Genomic DNA, 17,600 nt, shown 5'->3' with positions numbered 1-17,600 from the left:
CTATTAAAGAGGCGGAGCATATTACGTATTTTCAACTATATATCAATCAACACGCGGGAGTAGTCATTATACGATAAACCTGGCATGTGATAATAGTTCGGAATATTTAATAACGGAATATTAAAATCTGGATACATACGGGATTTAATATACAGTGAGTGATCAGTTGAATGTAAGCTAAAAAGAAATACATGAATAAATCTGAGTATATAATAATATGATAATAATGTTTTTCGTTCCAAAATGTTTTAAGTATTAGTACCATGTCTAAACACAAAGCAGGTATTCATATCGGAACGCCTAATAGTGTATTCATAATGGCAAGTTCGATCAACTACCCGTATAAGCAGAAGGGTACTTAATATATGGGGCTGTCATGTAGCGTATTTTATTGTTTACAGTAAAATCGATTAATTATGTGGAACAAAAATGTTCTCTCCTTTCACAATCAAGTAGTTCTTATTGTTGTGCCAATTTATTTGGTTGGTCAACGGATTATTTAAATTTTAAATTGGTTATTAGGATTACTGTAATCCCTATATTGATAAGTTGATCATAGGTAAATATATACATTTCTCTGGATTTGGCGCTTCATCCTGTTTTTATTTTCTATTAGTCTGATCACGTCAAAATTTCTTTTCTTGGCTTTCGGAAACAGAAAATATTTTCGTCTTTTTTTCATTAGCAAAATTTACAAAACGATAAAAATGTAGAAAAACCTTAAGGAATTATTAGTAAAAAAAATGAACATTACGAATTTAATTTGAACAATTCATAGTTTTATATTTTGTGATTAACAATTCATCAAAAATGTCTGATCGAGAAAACAAGAAGTCGAGCAGACAAACAATCAGGCCTAATTACAATAAAATGAACGCCGGTGGATTCGGAAACGACACAATAGAAGTTCCTTCCGAATTTACCACTTTGGGAAACGGAGGAACGGGTTGAGAAGATGAGACATGTAGACGACTACGCTCCACAGAAATTCTAGACTTGCTAGAATGTGAGTATATAAGGCTCTAATGCAAGAGCAGGAAGAGCTACAGAAACAAGCTCAGATAAGTAAGCTGAAGAAAAAGATTCCAAACAAAAGAAGAGCGGTAGCGGACTTACGAGGTGAGAATTTTAAAAATGTTGACAATAAAGTAACTTTACGACAGTTAAGAAAGAAAAAGAATCTGAAAGCTAAAGCAAAAAAAAAAAAAAAAAAAAAAAAAAAAGAACTGCAGTCTTCTTGGCAAAATTCAGAGTAAGATACGTCGGATGATTCAGAATGTAATACAGAAGAATCTTCCCATTCAGATACAGAGGAAAGTCCGAGCACAATACAGTCTGAATAAAAAAAATAATGATAAAGCATTAATCAACGTAGAAACCCAAAAATCAAGAAGTGTCTCATTATTTCGGACTCCATTGCCAAACATGTTAAAGACATTTGGGATACAGACATTCAATCGTTTCCTGGAATTACGATATCATGTTTGATTCCAAAAATTGCTAAAGGTTGAATTAATCTCAATTATGACAATATCATTTTTCATGTTGGAACCAATGATGTCAATAACCATTCAGCTGGTGAGATTTCCTCTCTTTATTCAAATCTTGTCACTTGTGCTAGAACATATGCGGATAGCTCAGTGTCTTTTTATTAATCTTTAATTTTACCTAGACCAGTGGATTTTTCAGAAACTGGATCTAAGGTTAAGGAAATAAATCTTACTTTAGAGGTCATTTGTAAGGATAGAAAGGTTAATTTTTTTTAAGTCTTTTCGTCCTTTTTAAAGGTCAATCTTCCACGTAGGGAACTTTTTGCTATTAAGGACGTTAGTTTACATCTTAATCTAGAGGGCAAAAGGCGGTTAAGACAATTTTTCATTAATACAGTTGCACATATGTAATTAAACTTTGTCGGCACTGATTTACACATAGCTTTGTTCAGAGCTGAAGTAATCTCTGAAAAAAGTCATCTTAATTGCATTTTGGTTTCTAACAATTTGCAGTTATATTCTTGAGTAACTAGTATGTAACAGTTACCAGGTTTAATTGATACTATTGGTCATTTAGCAAATCAAACTTTTTCATCCTTTTGTTATGGTAAAGTTGTGTTTCATAAATTTGTAACAAGAGTATGTGTATTACAAGTATTGCCATAAGTTTAACCTTTTTAAGTAATTTTGGTTTTACTTAAAATACACGTTTATCTGAAACAAAAAGTTATTACTTTTCATACTAGAAATGTTGGAATAAAGAAATTCTCGAGTTTAGTTAATTGCTTCAATTTTATGGTCGTTTGGTTATTCTTTAATTCGAGGCTTCGAATTATGAGTTCAGTTAAGAATTTAATTGGTTGTTTTCTACACAGAATAACACAATGAGTTTACATATATGTATTGTGCTATTTTTAACCTGTCAAATGTGCATACATTATACGCTCCGTGCGTTCGATATTATAATATTTGGCCCAACTTCGGTGCTATCCGTATGTTTTACTGAAATAAATTTTGGTTAAGTGTCTAAATACCATTATTAGTATTGTATATGAAACCCTTATTTGTCGTTCATATCGATGGCTCAGTGGTTACAACACATGGCTTTTTATGCGGAAAACTGTTGGTTCGAGCCCATAAGTGAGAACATTTTTTATTTTCATTTTTAATTGTTATGTTTTAAATTAAAAAGGGACACATGAAAATCAAAATTCACGGGCTTCACGTTTATATATGTTTCGTACTGAAATTATAGCGATCGAAACTGAATCATGAATCATCAGCTTGTTTTAATTAATATCTTTGAAATTGTAATACTGAAATAAACCGTGAATAAAACTGATATTAAGGAAAATAAATTAAAAAAGAGACAAAAATAAAAAAAAAAAGTTGTAAAAATACAAGGGAGGAAATATTAGATAAAATGTACATGTACAAAGTGTTTTTGAAAAAAAAAACATACAGATACTGCACGGATTCGATCTTAAGAGCTCGAGGTTTCATGCTACTGACAGTGACCACTGAGCTATCGTGACTATCGAACCTCCGTATACACGCTTTAAATATAAACCATTTTAATTGCAGGTTACTTTCCGTACACTGTACGGAATGTACCGAAAATCAACCGAAGAGTAAATATTTTGTGCAACGACCATGTAATCAATATGCATTTTGACAGGTCAATAAAATAGTACAATATACAAGTATATTGAAGGACAAACAAGTAAACTTCTCTCCTAGATAATTTATCAGAGAAAGTTCATTTCTCTACAAAGTAATATGTCATACTTGGAGAAATTTCTAGAGAGAATGGTATGTGACGTTTTCCTAGAAAAAGGACGGTGTTGATGTGTTATTAACAGAGTCATCTCTAAAATTTTGTAGTGTCGAAGTGTAGTTATACAAACGTGTAATTAATTCACAAGAGGTGGACAGCTAGTGCTATATATTAACTGAATGTGTACTAGTAAAACTTCTCTCGTAGATAATTTATCAGAGGAAGTTCATTTCTCTACAAAGTAGTATGTTATACTTTGGAAATTTCTAGAGAAAATGGTATTTGACGTTTTCCTAGAAAACGACAGTGTTCATATGTTATTGACAAATTTATTTCTGGATTTCTTGTTGTGTTTTGCCAACATTTATGAATAGACACTCTTGTTTCATAAATTTTGACTCAGTTGTCGTTTAATTATGTGTTATATTTTATGTTTTATTTGTTCATTTGTTTGGCCTCTGGGTTGGCGTTATATTGAATATTGATTTATATTTATATGATTATGCTATTGGATACTTAACAGTATGTCTTGTTATTACCATTGAAACAATATTGGTTATAACGTGATCAATTTAATCCTAATTAAATATTTCATATATCAGTTTTGTTTTATTTAGTTTTCAAACAAAAATAGAAATTTAAGTAAACACTTAATTTATAACAAAAAAAAGTCACAACGCAAAACAGAACTGTATCTAGAATTTGAACGATTGGACTTTTCTTTTAGTCATTTAAAACAAAACATCAACATTCATTAACATTGAAATGATGAAGCAAAATTTGTAACTTTGGAAAGTAAATTATTAAAACACTGAGTGTGACTTTTTTGGAGTTATTTTTGCATTAACATTTCTTCGGTCGATTCTATTTAAAATCTTCAACAAATACCTGACATCAATATTGTGCAGTCGGTATATTTAAATGTTTTATGTGCATTCTAGTCACGGAGAGCATAGGCATCGGCCGAGAATCGAACTCACAACCCCGCAATCCGTAGATCTACGTACTATCTATTGATAGCAGGGCCGTGATTTCGATCCCCGGCGAGGTTTATGTTCTTTGTAAAGATATGACGAAATACATTGTGTCTGAAACCATTCGTCCTCCAGCTTGACTCAGATACTCAAATCGGGAAGAAGCCAGTTTGCTGATAAAGGTTACTTCACAACAGCAGGTGTTAAGTGCTGTGCGCCGGCTGTAAAGTGTCGCCCAGACTTCAACTCAGTATTGTTATATTGTTCCGAGGGATCAATTTTCCAGAATATATTGTACTAGTACAGAATCCAGGAGCTCTAGTTAGTCAAACTTCCCGCAGTTACAAAAGTTAAATGATGTTGAGAGAACAAAAACTGCGTCAACAACAACGACACATTTTAGTCGTCGGAAGTGTACCGGAACTGCGATATGACATACGGACGTAATGTTTTTAATCACATTTTCGCAATGTTAAACTCATCTAAAACTGTTAAATGTTGAAAGTTTTGGTTAATTTAATTCTCACTTAACACAGCAACTACTTTTACAAGCCCGTCCGCTTAGCTCAGTAGGGAGAGCGTCAGTCTACAGATCGCGGGGTCGCGAGTTCGATCCCCGGGCGGTGCGTATGTCCTCAGTGACGATTTGATAAAAGACATTGTGTCCGAAATCATTCGTCCTCTACTTCTGATAATTCATGTGGAGAAGTTGGCAGTTACTTGCGGAGAACAGGTTTGTACTGATACAGAATCCGGGAACATTGACTAGGTTAACTGCCCGTCGTTACATGACTGAAATACTGTTGAAAACGGCGTTAAACCCAAAACAAGACAAACTACTTTTACAGATATTCGATATTCTGTATCAACGACCGAATTTCTGTCTATAAGTTTAAACTTATTCAAATAAAACTTGCAAAGAAGATAGTCCATCATTCCAAAGACAGAAGAAAACACTTTGTATACCGGTATGTATTTTGCAAAAATGATAAATGTACATGTCGCCGAGGCGCCTTACGTCCCTCTTAGTTTTTTTAGTAGCGATGCTGATTCGTCTCTGCGGTAGAGTAATTTACTATCTGCGCACTGGGGGTGTTCAGATTATATCCCATTATTAATATATTAAAGGTAGCAGTTGGTAGTTTCCAGCCACAGATTCGAACTGTCATTAGAGATAAAACCTTGACGTGAAGGCTGTTTTGATGTTTGAAATATTTGTTGATGTGAGTTTTTTTATTAACATGTTTAAGAATGGTATGTTGCAAAAATTCTGGCAGATGCGAATGTAAGCTTGATGGCATTAATTTTGTATAATTGCTTGAAATGCGTATATACCATTATCAGCATTCAGCTTCTCGCGAATTGTCAAATATCATATAGGCCTCACACAGTTGAAAATAGTGAAAAAAATAATTGGTTGGCAGGTATTTTTGTCCAGCTCTGCAAGTAATACTTGAAACTGAATACAGAATGCATGTGGCCATTTGGATCTATCAATTCTAACATTTTAAGGCCACATGGAAAAATGACTTATTTGAACTGAAGTGTTATGTATTTTCGCGGGCTGAAATTATCTTTCAGGTGGCGTGTGGATTAAAAAAGATATGCTTTGTATGAAGTTTACTATGTATTTTATTTCTTCTTTTTATTTTCAGGTCTGCATCTCGTAACATAACAGAAGCCGTCTGACTTGGCCACATCACTCGGAAGTTCGAAATTACTAGAAAAAACCGGCATATGCTGCCTAAATCATATTAACATATAATTGTTTGAGGTTATGAAAACCAAACAACTATACGTTTTCAAAATATCATCGTAAACTGGTACGTTGATACGATTGGCTGAAAAGTATAGGAATAATAATAAATAATTACCATAACAAAGGGATAATAAGATGCAGGTAAAAGGACAGGTAATTTCTTAGTCATGTTAGTCGTCCATTGTATATGTTACGGCTTACGAATGATGGGTAAATATAGGAAGTCATTATAGGCTTTGTATCTTGGTGACTCACTAATAATTCCTCAACGAATAAAGATAAGTATAGACATAGGTAAGTACGGACACAGGTAAGTATGGACTTAGGTAAGTATACACCGAAAACCGAAATACAGGTAATTATACGACCTACTTGCAAGTATACGGTCTACGCCGTAACAGCTTCGCGATACACTGCAATTTGATTTATATGTAGGGTTAATTTACATTCGTTTATTGTATAAAAGATAGGGTTCTATCACACCTGCGACATACACTGCAAGACAATCTTTCTAGAACAAATTCATTAATGGGACATGCTTTGTTTATACAAATCTTGAATGTATATAGATAAACTTGTAGTGCACAAAAAGTTAATAGATAGAGCATAAAATTAACTATCAAGAGAATCAAGAGAAACTATACAACGTTTTAATGTAATTGATATATAAAGTAAGATGATACTGATATATTTTATATTTTTATTAAATATACGTTGTCGTTTAATTCTAATAATGAAAAGTTCATATTCATTTGAATAAGTTTTGACGATAATAAAGAAAGAGATAAAAGTATACAAATATAATGAGTTATTTTATTCAGCCTGAAGAAAAAACCCACAAACAATGCTTACAAGAAGTGCAACACTTGCGTGCCATCATATCAGAAATGGACAGACAATACGATTGCTACGGACATGTTCTGCAGCGGTAAAGACTGATTCGTATAATAGAAACAAGTATAAAGAAATTGCAGAAAAGAAAGAGCTGAGGTAAGTTACATTACGATATGTTCTTAATCATTTGCTCCTACATTTTGATTCAAACAGATATAACATAATGATATAGTTACAGATACGCTTTTTCCAAATATGCCGTCTTCCTGTATTTAAATGGAATATGTATGTTCATTTGCTGAGCGTTTTTAAACGCCCGTTTTAGGAAAAAATGACGTATTTAGTGATGGCGCGTCCGTCCGTCCGTCATAATTCGTGTCTGGAGCATAACATATCACAATTAAAGGTATTGACTTAAAACTTAGCATATAGGTAGATGGCCATGCGACGATGTGCTGAGCGTTCCAATCGGCCTCTATGTCAAAGGTCAAGGTCATAAAAGGTCAAAATTGACCATCATATTTCATGTCCGGAGCACAAATAAATATTCATGCAAGCTTGACTGTAGGTCAAAGTGCAATGATCAAGGTCACAATTGAGCTCTAAGATCAAATTTGTCCGTTTTATTTTATGTCCAGAGCATATCTTTGAAACCATTAAAGGTGTTGACTTCAAACTTGGGATGAAGGTAAGGTTTTTATTCTACTTTAAAGGGCTGTTGCACAGCGGGATTATTTTTGCTCTGACTTCTACATGCTGATACCACATACGTGCTTTCAAAACCAATCTAAAGAAGATTATCTGGTCAAGTGCACTGACAATATGAAAACGCAGGAACATACTGACATTATAAAGCGGTCGGAACTAATTAAAGATGGATATTTAAATGTTCGACCAGATCAAATAGTGAGGTTTTATCACCCACTAACTTCTTTGTTGGACGGTGTGAAAGTGATGATATACAAGGAAAAAAAGGGAAGTGATGAATATGCCGAGAGACTCAAACTTAACTCAAAACGCGAAATCATTCCGCCGAATAGACGAATAATTATATGTGATCCTGATGCCCCGCATGCAAACTTGTTTCAAAAAATATTCGGACTGATATTCCTAAAAGACATAGTTGATAGTATTCGGAAAAAAGCACTGGAACGAGCATCAAGCCAGGAATGAAAATATGACCAGACAAATAAGAAAACCTGAATCCATCCTAAATCAATCAAAAATGAAATATATGTGGTGAACTTTGAGACCCTTGCTATTAAAGAGAATTCTTATAGCTTTTTCCTTTCATAGAATATCAAATATCGGGCCTAGGATTAAAGAATATGTTCGTTGTGCCGTATTTTATCTACCTAAAAGTTGCAGCTGAAAGGCACACTTTTCCTGATAGATATTTCATTAAAGAGAATTCCTATAGTTTTTTTCCATTGATAGAATTTTTTTAAATTCACATATATGATAGGAAAATTTGTGCTGAAAACAATGAACAAATAACAACAATAGGTCACCTGGCTTGTTTTTGTGAAGTATTGTTTTGAGCACACCTACTGTTGCTGATACTGCCAGCGATTTTTCATAATTTTCATATTTTTCTGCTTTTTTATAAATTCCAACCAAAATATACATCAAGACAGCACAATACGGTTTTTTTTTCTTTTTACAGATTTTATTATATACTTATTAGATATCATAGTCATATTTGCAATACTCTATCCTTACAATAATGGGTATAAATGAAAAAATAAGTTACCTATTTACTTTTTCAATGAAATATACCCATAGTTAAGAATAAATTTTAAATTTTGGAAAAACTCTTTCATACATATTTTTTTCATATTTTTCTTGTGTATAGATAATTGTATTGTAAGCATAAAAATGGCTAAAAATGTATGGGTCACCAGGCTAAATTTTATGTTAAGACCGCTAGAATACAACACCCGTTCGGATGGAAATGGCGCGAACCTGGCCAATTGTTTACATGTATGTCTGCTAAAAGTTATTCTTTTTTTTTAAATGAGATGTGAAAACACAACCACAAAAATAGCAAGATACCTGTCAGCCATAATACTTGTCAATACAACATAAAACAGTATCACAATTTGATTTCTGATAAAACTTATCAAAAATGTTATTTCATTCAAGATTTCTCATATTTAAGATTGTCTGTAACATGTTTCAACAAATGTTGACTTCAGTTCAGTTTTCCATAGAAAGTGTCGGCTGCGCAGAAAGATGCGCATAAAAAACTGTAGGAATTCCCTTTAAAATATCTATCAGGAAAAGTGTGCCTTCCAGCTGTAACTTTTAGGTAGATACAAATACGGCACAACGAACATATTTTTTAATCCTAGGCCCGATATTTGTGCGTGTTGTCAAAAATGCTAGTCAATAATAATTCACTGAAGTGATAAGAAAAACATGAAAGGAATAAAAAAATCCAAGAGCTGTTGGAGGACGGCAACGCTCGGCTATTCAATAGCCTTGTAGATTGAACAGCTCTGTATACCATAGACTACTACCAAAGCTAGATTTACCGCGGTTCCATGGCATCATTTTTGACTGGCAGTCATTCTGGGACTCATACGAGTCGGCTATTCACGAACCCTTCACTAATTGGTGTTCATTCAGCCCATAATTTCGCACTAGGACCCGTTTTACTGAAGACAGCCGTTTCCATGGTTACATCATCTTGCACCTCCACAGCAGCTATAGGCAACCGGCAGTGAAACGGTATGCTTATCAGGGTAACCAGACGTGTAACAGAAATACATGAGTTGACAGACGGCTTCATGTGGCACTATTGCCTAACAGACCTTCTGTCAAGAGGACTAACCTATAACAAATTTCACGACAACAGATCATGGATGAATAGTCCTAGCTGATTGAACGACGAGACAACATTTCCCGGATATGAATTAATGCTGAGTACACACACGGGCAGTGAATACGAAGATATCAATTATTTCGCATGTATGACTACTAGTACATCGCGAAAAAATACACCCGATCCCGACATTTTAGATGTTATAGACATCAATGGATTTGTCACATACCGTAAGCTGATACGTGTTACAGCATATTTTCTAAGATTTGTGAACAACTGCAGAAGTGCCGTCATTGTCCGGATGTGAAAGAGTACATCTACCAGAATAGAATCATCCAGATGAAAAGACCCAACCTAGTGAGACAGCTTGATTTGCTTCTTGATGACGACAAATTAATATGTTGTAGCGGCAGAATATCTAACGCACAGTTATTACACAGCACGAGATTTCCCTACCTACTTCCTTCCAAAGACAATCTTACAAAGCTTATTTTTTTGGACTTACACGTTACACATATGCATTCCGGTACTGAGAGCACAGTTACGTATCTTCGCCAGAAATTTTGGATTCCGAGCATTCGCCAGCGTGTTCAGAAAATAGTCCACTCGTGCGTTACGTGCCGTAAGGTCACAGGACGAGCATATCGAGTACCTGACCCCCCAGCGTTACCTAGCAACAGATTGAAGGTTGCGCCACCATTCACAGTAACCGGCATAGATTTTACCGGAGCTTTAACAGTAAAAGCATCGAGAGGAGAACTACATAAAGCATACATTTGCCTTTTCACATGTGCCAATACGCGAGCTGTCCATCTAGAAATAGTACCGAACATGACTGTGGACGCGCCATGGTACGGAGGCTGGTGGGAGAGGCTTGTTGGCATAACGAAGACCAGTATCAGAAAAGTACTCGGGAAGTCGTTGGTTGAAATGGAAGTTCTTCAAACAATTACTGCATAAGTAGAATATATCGTAAATTACCGCCCACTCACACACACATCTGCAGACCCCTTGGATGAGGAACCACTTACCCCTTCCCATCTACTGCATGGAAGAAGTGTTACCTCCCCTGTTTATACAGACGACACGGAGTCCACAGCAGACGACCTATCCCATGATTCTGCAGACAAACTTTATAGATTTAAGTCTGCAGCACTTGAACACTTCTGGTCGATATGGAAGCACGAATACCTCACATCTCTGCGAGAGTTTCACAGAACATCAGGTAAACATAGAGATGCTCTTACGATTGATGACGTTGTACAGATACATGACACCAGCTTATCAAGAAATCGCTGGTCCCTTGGCGTGATTGAAGACGTTATCGTCGGAAACGATGGACTTATTCGAGTAGCCCGTGTTAGATCAAGACGAGGTGTAACTACCCAACCTATATCAAAGCTGTATCCACTTGAGCTGAAGTAACTAGATGTGCGTGATTCCTTGATTCCTAGAACAGTTACCTTTCCCAGTGAGTATTACACAGAACTTACTTAGTGGTTGTAATAATGAATATCTAAGAGATCAGACAAACTGTAATACGCGTATCGTGTTTTAAGTTAAAGTGACAGTAACACTTGTTCAACAATATGTGATTATGCAGAAGTTTAACTGACTTTCTAGTTTAACCATTATCCGCAGTTCTAAGTGATATAATATTCTGGAATAAGCAAAGACTGTTATTTCTCAGAGAAAGTGATTTACTATGTTTTATATTTTTCTTTGTAATTGTTCACTTAAGTCAAATTGTACTTTGAATGCTTTGTAAATATTCTAAATAACATGTCTACGTTTAAAAATCAGCATCGGGCCCCCGGAGTGTCACGTTAAGTAACATGTATATTTAACGACGCACCATTCTTGGCGTCACGTCTACGTAACGCGCTCTTTTGTTGTATATTATGACATCCTGGACGTCACTTGTTGTTCTTCCGGACTATGAAGTAAACAGTCAACGTAACACGGACAACAGTTTTGTCTTCATTTAATGTCTCTACGACAACAAGTGTGTGAAGTTTCAATCCATTCTCATAAGTGGGTACTGAGATACCAGCTTACATATAAGAATTTAACCCAAAACTCCTAAGTTGAAAAAGGGGCATAATTTTGTAAAACGCGAAGTTGAGTTATTGACACTTTGCGCTGCATGTCATATCATGACAGTGAACGAGTGTGTGAAGTTTCAATCCTTTCCTTTCCCTTAGTGGATACTGAGATACCAGCTTACATACAAAAACTGAACCAAAATTGTCTATGTTGTAAAAGGGGCATAATTTTGTAAAAAAGCAAAATAGAATTATGGGTTCTACTTTGTGCATGTCAGATCATGCCAGTAAATAAGTGTGTAAAGTTTCTATCCGTTCCCATTTGTGTGTACTGAGATACCAGCTTACATACAAAACCTTAACCAAAAATAGTCGAAAAAGGGGCATAATTTTGTAAAAAAAAAAAACAAATTAGAGTTAAGGAACCTATGCAATGTAAGTTAGTTTATCACAGTTAATAAGTGTGTGAATTTTCCATCCATTCCCACAAGTGGTTACTGAGATATCAGCTTACATACAAAACCTTAACTAAAAATTTCTAAGTTAAAAAAGGGGCATCATATTGTGAGAAAGCAAAATTGTGTTATGGAACCTGTGCAGTGTAAGTCAGTTTATCACAGCAAATAAGTGTGTGAAGTTTCAATCCATTCCTACAAGTGTTTTCTGAGATACCAGCTTACATACAAAAACTTTACCAGATCGGGACGCGGACGCGGACGCCGGCGCATGGGCGAATTCAATAGCTCTACTATTCTATGAATAGTCGATCTAATCAGAAGACTTCCGTGGTATGTATAATATGTTGTTTAAAGTAAGCTTAGGAAACAGTAAACAGCTGAAATTGTCAAGACGATTGTTATGAAACGCTTCATACTTTTCTAGTTTTAATCTGTTTTTCAGCTTTTGTTTTGAATTAGTATTTTCTTGTACTGTGTTTTTTTTTTTGCATTTGTATATAAAATATAAATTGAGAGTATGTATGAAGTAACCTTATTTTTTCTAAGTGGAAAATGTTAGGAATTCATCTTTTTAGTATTTCAACTTCGTTCAGCCATTTAAAAGTTTCATTCCAAAACTTCTGAATCTTTATATAGCTCTATACATGTACTTTCAACTTCCAAATAACAAAAATCAGATAGACTCGATTCTGTTAAACTTCACATAGATAAAACTTTGTTTGCTGCAATATTTCGTGAAGAAAATTAAAACAAGTTTTGTAAATGTAGGCATTAAACCTAGAGCTTTTTAATTTCAAGGGAAATAATTGTGGTCTTACTGTAATATTTTGAAAATCACATTTGAAATTTTATATGTGCGCACCGGTACAGCTTTTGCGGGGAAGGTCAAATGCTGTTATTATTTGCCGGCTTCGGATTGGTTGAAAAACCCGTAGTATTCAATGGAACTTCAGCTGATAGGTTAAAATGCGTTGCTTTTAATCATGAAAATATCCTTAAGATTTGGAAATGTAATGTTTTCTGTCCATTTGGAAGTATTTTATAGCTGCCTGGCTATGTATTTAACTCTGAAACTATCAATTTAGTAAAGTAAGAACTTGTTGGAATTCACCACTAATTTCCATGCACAGTTTCGGGTGGTTGTCTTTGAATGGAAATAGAAAAGAAATGGATCCCGCATGCCCATGTATGTTACTTTTTGGTGTCTGGAAGGCTATTTGACAGGGTAAATGGCACCTTATGTGTCAACAACAATTCTGAGTGTGTCCTACAGAGTCATTTCTTACAAGGTAAGCCTATTGAAAATTAATAGCAGTGTCTGACCGGATGCAAAACTTGTTGGAATTTTGTCTTCTTCTAAAAACAAGGTAAGTTCACAGTCTTTGTTGAAATATATATCTGATAGCTGACACATAGGAGAATGTTTTGGTTAATGTTCATCGTACAGATTTTTTGAAAATGAAGAAAAACCGGGGGAATTCAATAAATTTCTCTTATATGCAAATGAAGCCCGCCCGCTTAACTCAGTAGGTAAGAGCATTGGTCTACGGATCGCCGGGTCGTGAGTTTGATCCTTGGGCTGGGCGTATATTCTCCGTGACTATTTGATAAACGATATTGTGTCTGAAATCATTAGTCCTCCACCTGTTCATGTGGGGAAGTTGGCAGTTAATTGCGGAGAACAGGTTTGCACTAGTACAGAATCCAGGAACACTGGTTAGGTTAACTGCTCGCCGTTACATGACTGAAATGCTGTTGAAAAACGGCGTTAAACCCAAAACAAACAAACAAACAAATTTATATGCAAATGAGCTGAAAATGTATTGAAATGAGTATATCAGGAGTGTATGCCTTTCCAGTAAGTTTTTCCCTACCTTTCACGATAGTCATTAAATAGTATAGATATCAACCTCTTTGTTGATATCAGTACCTGCAATTTTCAGTCTGTGAATAGCTGTGGAAATTTGGGATTTCCTTTTTTTGAAGATATAAATAGATCTAAGCTATAATTAGATTAAAGTTTTTTTTCAGTATAACAGCATCTAGGGAACCCTTACATACAGTCCAGTATTCTTGAAATTGCAAGGAAATATAATGCATGTTTTGAGTACTTTCTGATTCTAACGTTGTGCATACTTGATATAGGTCATTGTAAATATCAACTATCATTATACTGACATTTGAAGTTTTTTTCTAAATTACCTACCTTATATATATATATACCTTTTTTCATGTATTTTATTAATTACTTTCCTTTATAGCAATAATTTCTCAGATTGCATTTAATTAACTCCCTTTATTTAACATGAAAAAATGTTCTTATGTAATGTTTATTTGTATATTTTACTTTCAGTGTACCATACCTTCGTTTTCTGACAGTCATATGTTATTTGAACTGGGACTGTTTTACTAATCAGGTTCATGATACTGTTTTTAATATATACAATAGTTGCAGGTTTTTTTAAATATTAATTGCAGCTTTATAAATTAGAACACTTCAGGTTCATGTTTATTAATAATTATGATAATAATATAATCTGAAAAGTAGATCCCTCGGAAGCACCGAGAACAATGCAAACAGTGAAAATTGCAGACTCGGTTTGATTGAGTCTGTTCATGAGCAGTAATGGAAAAAACAACACTGCCCACGCCCCCTAGCACCGGCTTAAGCAGTATTCAATCTTCAAATCTAAACGAGTTGAAATCAATGATCCCGAAGGACCAGAAAATATAACAACACTGAACAAAATGAGTTCTGATATACCTTTTTAATTTTATTATATTTAAATAGATTCATAAATGTAAACAGTCTATATTAAATTTATGGGAAATCGTTTGTACAAGAATAAAGGAAGCCAAAAATAATTGTTTATATAATTTTCATTTTCAGTTTTGGTAGAGAGAAGTTTGAGTATGTGCAGTTGTTTGACATATCTAACGCTGTTGCAGTCTCAGAAGAACATGTTACCATTACGAATAAATAAGGTGTATTATGCTTTTATATGTTAAAGGTCTCAAATCATTTATATCCTGTATGATTACATACTTGCTACTGAAATAATTGTACAAGCCAGCTATAAGACTGACATTGCTGCCAAGATGTAAACCTTCTGGACTTTATGTCAGTCTGGCATAAACATTTCTTTCCTGTAGCTTTTTGTATCCCTCAATTTACTTAGTACATATCTCCATTAAAGATGATGTTAATAGATATATCTTAGTAATAAATGTGTGATAGCTTTATAATGTAAACACTGTAAAAATACAAATCTATCAATATATTGTATCAGTCAGTAAATGATTTTTTTAGGTAGATAAAATTATTTATGTCATTGTTGTACATTTGGGGCAAATTGACCCAATCCTGAATTAAGTAAATTTATGTACTACGGTAAAAGCAGGGAATTCCTTTTATCACATGATACCGTTGAACCTAACTGCTAATTTCTGGTTTTATCTTAAATGATTTGGCTGAATATTTATGGTAATCTATTACACAACTTATTTGTTAACAGTTACACTCCGGTTTACTGCAGTACGGATGGGATATACTTGTAAATTTCCATGCTTTCCTGTACACGGCAATGGACGGTAAACTTCATTAACCAACTCAGAATGGCGTTCAGAATTGATCAAATATTCTTGTTATCCTGGAGCAAACGTCGAAACACTACAGAATAATTTGTCGAAGATAATGAATAACTTTTGTCCGGACGTTGTGTTCTGATAAGAACAAACGATTTCTCTTCAACAGAGGCGGACCTCAACACTGTTAAGCAGTTCAACATTTTACCAAAACTGAATTGATATTTTATTCAACCAGTTTTTTCATATACTTTCATATAAACATTTGTATAACACAGTCTAATCTAGTCTAGAAATGATGTTCCACAATGTTTCAGTTATATTTTATGTTGTTTTAATGTCCAAATATATAATTACTAACATCAACAAAACTTAAGTATTTTACAACTTGGTTGGTATAAATGGTTGTTTTGTTTATATGTTTTATTTATTTCCATCCAGGGAAATAAAGAAATATACATTTTAGAATGTCTCATCATTCCAGATAAGTACTCTACATAATCAAGATAAAAGAAATAAGAAAAATTATGTTGGTGGAATTTTATTTTAAAAAATTAGATATACAGTCTTTGTAGTATTTACCTCTTTAGATATGTTGGACTGAAATGGGAATAGCAACATTTTACATGTTGGTTTATTAATTACAAGTATGACTTAACATGTGTACCTGTCCTGAAGTAAGATAAAAAAGGTTGTTTGATGTCCTTGTACTATTAAGTAGTTTCTGGATTTGTTTGCATTCCATGTCTGAATGAAATGAAGAAACAAATTTTAATGAGGGTATCCCGGGAAAATACCTAAGTTTATTTTTATATCAGCAAATTTGATGAGATAGTCTTTCAGGACTTGTCTATCCTATTTCCAAAAATGTTATAGGGACTAAATTTTTTGGAGTAAATATCTCTTTTAAAAGATAACACACAACATTTTAATATTGTGTTTATATTATCTGATGCACTTAGAAATATATATTTGGGCTCTAAATGTTAATAAATCCGGTTTTCAGTTACAGTGTCTAGTAAATGTTTCTAATAATTGTCATATAAGTTTATTTCATCTGTTTATACCTTTTTATCAATTGTTTCTAATTTGGTTTTCCATTCTTTCTGAATTGATGCAAACACAATATAATAGTTTAAGAAATACAGTTAGGTATATGATATTCCGTTTATAACAAATGTTTTAAACTGTTTAATTTCTATATCGTATTTTAAGTACAGACGATACTTTTCCTTATTCATAAAGGGAAATCTATAATTAACTTATTTTCTTTAATGGTTGAACTATTCCATATCATTTGAATTGTTATATTTTAAGGATTTTTGTAGGAATTTATTTTGCTCCATGATAAACGATATCTTTAAGAATGCATTTTCAGATTTTAATTTTAAAATATCTTTTGCATTTGAATTAAAGTTGAATCAGTTATTCTGTGATATTGTTTTTTCAATTCTACGTTTTTATATCCTTCAAGTCTTTCAATATATTTTTATCAGTTTTATCCGGTCAGATTTGAAAGAGTTTGGATATATTCAAATGTCAACCATGTTTATACATCCGCAGTGACAGTCATATTCCTCATAATAAACTACATTGTCTGATATCAATCGTCTTCTTCCTCAGATTCAAGTTTGCATTTTCTTGCGGAGAACAGGTTTGTAATAGTACAGCATCTAAAAACACTTGTTAGGTTAACTGCCCGCCGTTACATTACTAAAGTACGTTTGAAAAACGGCGTTAAACCCAAACCAACAAACATGTTAAATCAAAAGTAACATAGTAAATGCCAAACTTAACCAGAATGTTAGTCTTGATGATCTCTAGGTCAGGTTTGAAACTGGGTCATGTGGG

General features: G+C 33.8%; 1 long non-coding RNA gene across 6 annotated transcripts; it reads left to right on the top strand.

Annotated features, from left to right (window-relative positions):
• The first annotated feature begins 6 nt into the window (after positions 1 to 6).
• LOC128551827 (uncharacterized) lies at positions 7 to 17,177 on the top strand. Of its 6 annotated transcripts, none has more exons than XR_008368900.1 (7): positions 7 to 154; positions 5,897 to 6,064; positions 6,822 to 6,990; positions 7,548 to 11,132; positions 13,295 to 14,581; positions 15,055 to 15,149; positions 15,680 to 17,177. It is a non-coding gene; the product is annotated as an uncharacterized LOC128551827 (long non-coding RNA). The 6 variants fall into 6 exon arrangements; XR_008368899.1 differs by having other exon boundaries at positions 7,548 to 13,453; positions 14,518 to 14,581; XR_008368896.1 differs by adding an exon at positions 4,377 to 4,684 and having other exon boundaries at positions 98 to 1,119; positions 7,548 to 14,581.
• Positions 17,178 to 17,600: the final 423 nt, after the last annotated feature.

Source organism: Mercenaria mercenaria, unplaced genomic scaffold (assembly GCF_021730395.1).
Source record: "Mercenaria mercenaria strain notata unplaced genomic scaffold, MADL_Memer_1 contig_1741, whole genome shotgun sequence".
Classification (NCBI taxonomy): Eukaryota; Metazoa; Mollusca; class Bivalvia; order Venerida; family Veneridae; genus Mercenaria; species Mercenaria mercenaria.
The sequence above is the reverse complement of the archived record's forward strand: the minus strand, read 5'-3'. Positions and strand labels throughout refer to the sequence as shown.